Source organism: Tachyglossus aculeatus, chromosome 12 (genome assembly GCF_015852505.1).
Source record: "Tachyglossus aculeatus isolate mTacAcu1 chromosome 12, mTacAcu1.pri, whole genome shotgun sequence".
Lineage (NCBI taxonomy): Eukaryota > Metazoa > Chordata > Mammalia > Monotremata > Tachyglossidae > Tachyglossus > Tachyglossus aculeatus.
Genome location: NC_052077.1, coordinates 672,736 through 680,132, shown reverse-complemented (window position 1 = coordinate 680,132; position 7,397 = coordinate 672,736). Strand labels below are relative to the sequence as shown.

Here is a 7,397-nt window from a genome sequence, read left to right as displayed (position 1 = left end):
CTCCTGGGATCTATAATCAATAATAAAGGAAATAGTAGCCAAGAAATATGCTAAAGATTAATGTTAGGAGGACTAGCTATGAGGAGCCTGGAAGAAGTCATGAAATGTGCTGATACAATTGCCACAAAAATACAAATTGTCAACTCTATGGTATTTCCAGTGACAGTGTATGGATTTGAAAGCTGGACAGTGAAAACAGAATAGAAAGGACATCAATTTTCTTGGAATGTGGTGTTGGAGAAGGCTTTTGCGAATACCTGAAAGTATTAATATAATTTGGACACCCAGTCAGGAAGCCGCTAATGCTAAGAAAGTCCAGGGAAAACGTGGAAGAGGCAGACCAGCAGCTAAATGGATAGAGACCATAACAACGATAATGGAAGAACCATTAGAAAGGTTGTGGATTATGGCAGAGGACAGGACGTACTGGAAAAAGTATATCGACGGAGTAGCTGTGAATCGGAAATGACTCGTTGGCACTTAATAATAATGTACATAAGTGCTGTGGGGTTGAAGGTGGGGTGAATAAAAGGGAACAAATCCAAGCCCAAGGATGACCCAGAAGGAAGTTGGAGAAGAGGAAATAAGAGCTTAGTCTCTTTGCCCCTCTCCCAGTGCGCATAGGGGCACCTTTGTCTGGGGTCCTGTCTTCTGCCTGGCAGCTTGGGTGGACGATTATTGCTTCCTTCATCATAGGGCAGGGTTGCACCAGGCAAAATCTTGGTAAAAACACAAACACACGAACACACAAACACATATACACACATGCATGCACACTCCTTTTATTTTTTTGTCATACCTCATGTTGGCGAGTTTCTGTAAACAAAGTTACTGTGGAGAAGGTTTGAATATTTAGACTGTAAATTTGCTGTGGGCAAGAACTGTGTCTACCAACTATGTTATAGTGTAGCCTCCCACGTGCTTAGTACAGGGCCCTGCACAGAGTAAGCACTCAATAAATACCATTGATTGATTGATTTAGTGATGGCATAAGAGGAAACAGAGGTGAGTTTCCCTCCCTTCAAGTAGTTTGAACAGTAGTAGTAAGCTGGGAGATGGAGAGATACTTTTGCCTTCTCCTGCTTCCTGTAAAGGATACAACGTGGTAATAATAATGATAATAAATAATAATAATAATATTTGTTAAGCTCTTACTCTATGCCAAGCACTTGGGTAGATCACCAAGTCCCAACTGGGGCTTACAGTGTAAGTAGGAGGGAGGACAGGTATTGAATCCCCATTTTGCAAATGAGAGAACTGAGGCCCAGAGAAGGAAGTGACTTGGCCAAGGTCACCCAGAAGACTCAAGGCAGAGTCAGGATTAGAACCCAGGTCCACTGACTCCCAGACCAATGATCTTTCCACTAGGCCATGCTGCTTGCATCTCTTAGGCCATTATCTGGTATCTGGTTCTTTTAGTACTGCAAGCTTTCCATCCCTCACCATTACCCCTTTCTTTCACCAACTCAGACCATCCCGGGGAATTCAATGAGAGTACAGGAAGCTGTTCAGGGGTCCTAGGAGATTGCTTTGTTGGAAACAGGATATTACCTCACCCAGAGTTTTTTCATCCTCCTCTCACTGTGAATCATCAGAAATGGACTGATGGCTGAGAAAGTGAGCAAAAAAGCTAAATGACTGTTAATCAGCAGAGGGGACTTCTCTTTCATGTTTAATATGATGCTCAGCATGATGGCCTACCCTCCATAGAGAAGGACGTAAAGGGTGACCAAAGCCACGATGCTCTTGACCTCGGGCATCTCCCCAGGGGACCGTCTGGTTGAGTGGAGGTAGGTGATGGACCTGCCGGTGGTGCCTGTGTAGTACAAACACCATATACCCACTGGCCATGCTCATGAGTCCCACAAACACGAGGTCACAGAATAAGGGCATGACAGCAATGAACAGGGTGGTTTCCACATTGACGCTGACTTTGGAGCAATATTTGAGGTCCTGCATGAGTTGAACACTGCTGCTGTTTGGGGGGCCTGTCATAAGTGTCATCGTATCAAAATCAATGAGCAGACTGAGGCCCCAGGACAGGAGGCAGGAGGGGATGACACACTGGAGTAACCTGGCTTTCGGCCGGGCCCACAGAGGGGTCCCAGGGCTGATGGAGACAGCCTGGAACATGCTCAGGAGGCAGGTGTTGCAGATGGCCAGACTTCGGGCCACACAATACAAATACATGAGAATTTTACACCTACCATTGTTCAGGAAATTCCTCGGTCCTCAAGCCAACAAGGTATCTGGGAGCCCACTAGTGAAAAGGATGATGGTGTTGGCCAAAGTCAAGTGGACATTAATCAAGTCTGGAGAACTTGGGGTGATGGAGAGCATATGGAGATAAAATAGGAGGTGGAACATACTCACTGAGATCCCAAAGTTGAACTGGAGCAGAATCATGATCCCAAAGGAGAGTTCAGTGGTATTCATCACTTTGGAATTTCAGTTTATCAGTCAATCAATCAATCAAGTTTATGCAGAACACAGGTCTCCTGCAGAACAACCTAGGAGGAGGGAAAAGTGAGACAGCGACATTAAGAGAGAGAGAGAGAGAGAGAGAGAGAGAGAGAGAGAGAGAGAAGAGAAAAGTCTTAGTTTAATCACAGACTACAACTGTAGGTCACTACCATGCAGGATATGTCTTATGTCTGTCTGTTTCCCCCTCTAGACTATAAACTTGTTGTGGGTAGGGAACGTGCCTGCTAAGCTGGTTGTGTTGTTTTCAGTCATTCATTCATTCATATTTATTGAGCCCTTACTGGGTGCATAGCACTGTACCAAGCACTTGGAAAGTACAATTCGGCAACAGATAGAGACAATCCCTACCCAACAGTGGGCTCACAGTCTATAAGGGGGAGATAGACAACAAAACAAAACAATAACATCAATAACATCAAAATAGATAAATAGAATTATAGATATATGCACATCATTAATAAAATAAATAGAATAATAAATGTGTAAAATATACACAAGTGCTGTGGGGCAGAGAAGGTTGTACCCTCCCAAGCACTTAACACAGTGCTCTGCACATAATAAGCACTCAATAAATTTGATAGCTTGATTAATTGATCTATTGCTTGCAGCAGCCCAGGTTTCCTCTGACCTGAACCATCAGAAATTTATTCAATAACAGACATTCCTCAGCCTTCCCCACTTTGGCAGGAATGCTTGAGCCTTAGAAGCATGGGACTGGAACTCAGGAGACCAGAGTTCTAATCCTGGATCAGTCACTGACATGCAGTATAACCTTTGTCAAGTCACTTAATCTCTCAGTTCAATTACCTCAGCTGAAAAATGGGGATAAAAAGTTGTCCCTTCCTACCTCTTTGACTAGGAACCCTGTGTGGATCAGGGATCATCTCATGTGATTACCAGGCACCTATCCAAGTGCTTAATCAATCAATGGTATTTACTGAGCACATACTTTGTGCAAAGCACTGTACTAAGTGCTTGGGAGAGTACAATGCAACAGAGTTGGTAGATACATTCCCTGCTCACAATGAGTTTAGAGTCTGGAAGGAAGGAGTGGGGAAACACAGACATTAATCAATCACTTATTGGTATTTACCAAGCACTTACTATGTGCAGAGCAGTTTACTAAGCGCTTGAGAGATTACCATAAAACAGAGTTGGTAGACATTTTCCATGACCAAAATGAGCTTACAGTTTAAACAAACACTTGATAAATGAGAAGCAGTGTGGCCTAGTGGAAAGAGCACAGGCTTGAGAGTCAGAGGACCTGGGTTTTAATCCTGGCTCAGCTATTTGTCCGCTGTGTGACCTTGGGCAACTCATTTAACTTTTCTGGGCTTCAGTTTCCTCATCTTTAAAATGGAGATTCAACACGTGTTCCCCCTGCTACTTAGATTGTGAGCTCCATGTGGACGGGGACTGTGTATAACCTTAGAGCTTAGGACAGTGCTTGACACATAGTAAGGGATTGACAAATACCCTAATAATTATTATTATTACAATTAATCATTATAAATACTGTAATAATAATACTCTGGGATTGTAGGGGAATATCCGCGCTGCCCCTAATTTTCCCTCTCCATTGCTAGTCTTTCTTGAGGAGCCTATTATGGATCTTTCTTCCATGAATTTAGCGAAATCCTTCTCGAACCTCTTGATAGTTTTGTCTTGAGCAGCCTACTGCTGCTGACCAGAGGCCTTAGGAATGGCATTTGGGAGAGGAGAGCTCAGGGAACCGTTGTTTCCTCCAGAACCTGAAGAAAAATGGAGAGGCCAGAGGTAAGACAGGACGTGGACAGCATTGGTTGTGGTGTTTCATTAAGTACTTATTATGTGCTGAGCACTGTACTAAGTGATGGGGTAGATACGAGATCACCTCTCAGCTGGATTCAAAACTGTGAACCACCCCCTTCTCCTGGAAACATTACTGAACCTTGGCTTCACGGAGTCTGTCCTCTCCTGGTTCTCCTCATCTCTCTGGACGTTCATTCTCAGCCTTTCCTTGGGCTCCTACTCTGCCTTCCACCCCCTAACTGTGGGGGTCTCTCAAGGTTCTGTTTTGGGTTCCCTTCTATTCTCCATCTACACCCACTCCCTTGGAGAACTCAGATGCTCCCGTGGCTTCAACTACCACCTCTATGCAGATGATACCCAAATCTACTTCTCCAGCCCTGACCTCTCTCCCTCTCTGCAGCCTCACATTTCCTCCTGTGTTCAAGACATTGGTTGTCTTCCTGTCACCTCAAACTTCACATGTCCATAACAGAACACCTTATCTTCCTTCCCAAAGCTTGTCCTCCCCTTGACTTTCCCATCACTGTAGAAGGTGCCACCACCCTTCCTGTCTCACAACCCCATAACCTTGGCGTTATCCTTATTAATAAAAATAATAATAACGATATTTGTTAAGTGTTTACTATGTGCCAGGCACTGTTCTAAGCACTGGGGTAGACACAAGGTAATCAGGTTTTCCCACATGGGGCTCACAGTCTCAATCCCCATTTTACAGATGAGGTCACTGAGGCCTGGAAAAGTGAAGCGACTTGCCCAAAGTCACACAGCAGATAAGTGGCAGAGCTGTGATTAGAAACCACGACCTGTGACTCCCAAGACCGGGCTTTTGCAACTAAGCCATGCTGCTTCCTTTACTCCTCTCTCTCATTCAACCCACATATTCAGTCTATCACTAAATCCTGTGGGTCCCACCTCCACAACATTGATATAATCGGCCCTTTCCTCTCCATCCAAACTGCTACCACATTAATCCAATCACTCATCCTATCCCACCTGGATTACTGCATCAGCCTGCTTGCTAACCTCCCAGCCTCTTGTCTCTTCCCACTCAAGTCCATTTACTTTGCTGCCCATATCATTTTTCTCCAAAAACGTTGAAGATATGTCACCCCGCTCCTCAAAAAACTTGAGTGGCTATCATCATCATCATCATCATCAATCATATTTATTGAGCGCTTACTATGTGCAGAGCACTGTACTAAGCGCTTGGGAAGTACAAATTGGCAACATATAGAGACAGTCCCTACCCAACAGTGGGCTCACAGTCTACAAGGGGGAGACAGAGAACAAAACCAAACATACTAACAAAATAAAATAAATAGAATAGATATGTACAAAATAAATAAATAAATAAATAAATAGAGTAAAAAAATATGTACAAACATATATACATATATACAGGTGCTGTGGGGAAGGGAAGGAGGTAAGATGGGGGGATGGAGAGGGGGACGAGGGGGAGAGGAAGGAAGGGGCTCAGTCTGGGAAGGCCTCCTGGAGGAGGTGAGCTTTCAGGAGGGCCTTGAAGGGAGGAAGAGAGCTAGCTTGGCGGATGGGCAGATTGAGGGCATTCCAGGCCCGGGGGATGACGTGGGCCGGGGGTCGATGGCGGGACAGGCGAGAGTGAGGTACGGTGAGGAGATCAGCGGTGGAGGAGCGGAGGGTGCGGACTGGGCTGTAGAAGGAGAGAAGGGAGGTGAGGTAGGAGGGGGCGAGGTGATGGAGAGCCTTGAAGCCGAGGGTGAGGAGTTTCTGCCTGATGCGCAGATTGATTGGTAGCCACTGGAGATTTCTGAGGAGGGGAGTGATATGCCCAGAGCGTTTCTGGACAAAGATAATCCGGGCAGCAGCATGAAGTATGGATTGGAGTGGAGAGAGACACCAAACAAAAACTCCTCACTGTTGGCTTTAAAGCACTCCACTACCTTGTCCCCTCGCTACTCTCCTTCTACAACCCAGTCCACACACTTCGATCCTCTAGTGCTGTCCTTCTCACTGTGCCTACATCTCGCCTGTCTCCCCACCAACCCTGGTCCATGTTCTGCCTCTGGCCTGGAACACCCTCCCTCCCCAAATCCAAGAGTCAACTACTCTCCCCCTCTTCAAAGTTTTATCAAAAGCACATCTCCCCCAAGAAGCCTTCCCAGATTAGCACCTCGCCTCCGTATTCTCCCACTCCCTTCTGTATTGCCCTGACTTGCCCCCTTTTTTCTTCCCCTTTCTCTGCCCCAGAGCACTTTTGTACGTATCTGCAATTTATTCATTTGTATTGATGTCTGTCTCCCCTTTCTAGACTGTAAGCTCTTTTTGGGCTTGTGTCTGTTTATTGTTGTGTTGTACTTTCCCAAGCACTTAGTACAGTGCTCTGCACACAGTAAGCACTCAATAAATATGGCTGAATGAAAAGTTAATGAATACCACTAAATGGAAGCTCTCAGGTATTGTCAGAGACTGGACTGGAAGTCCAGCTTGGACAGCCATGGGAGGTGGGGAGAAGATCTCCCCATCACTCCATGAGGTAGTGGGATTTACATTAAAATTAGTTATTTTAATGTCTTATTTTCATTAATGTATGTCTCCCCCTCTAGACTGCAAGCTTGTTGTGGGCAGGGAATGCGTCTGTAATATTGTTGTGTTGTACTTTCCCAAGATCTTAACACAGTGTTCTCCCTCCAGGCTAGCATCTCCTCCTGCCTTCCGGACATCTCCATCTGGATGTCTGCCTGCCACCTAAAACTCAACATGTCCAAGACTGAACTCCTTGTCTTCCCTCCCAAACCCTGCCCTCTCCCTGAATTTCCCATCACCGTTGATGGCACTACCATCCTTTCCATCTCACAAGCCCGCAACTTTGGTGTCATCCTCGACTCTGTTCTCTCGTTCACCCCTCACATTCAAGCCGTCACCAAATCTTGTCGGTCTCAGCTCCGCAGCATTGCCAAGATCTGCCCTTTCCTCTCCATCCAAACCGCTACCCTGCTCGTTCAAGCTCTCATCCTATCCTGTCTGGACTACTGTATCAGCCTCCTCTCCGATCTCCCATCCTCTTGTCTCTCCCCACTTCAATCCATACGTCACGCCGCTGCCCGGATTGTCTTTGTCCAGAAATGCTCTGGACATGTTAC

At 45.7% G+C, this 7,397-nt stretch overlaps 1 pseudogene; it reads right to left on the bottom strand.

The window, feature by feature from the left end:
• Positions 1 to 212: 212 nt before the first annotated feature.
• Positions 213 to 2,436, bottom strand: LOC119935547 (annotated as a pseudogene).
• Positions 2,437 to 7,397: the final 4,961 nt, after the last annotated feature.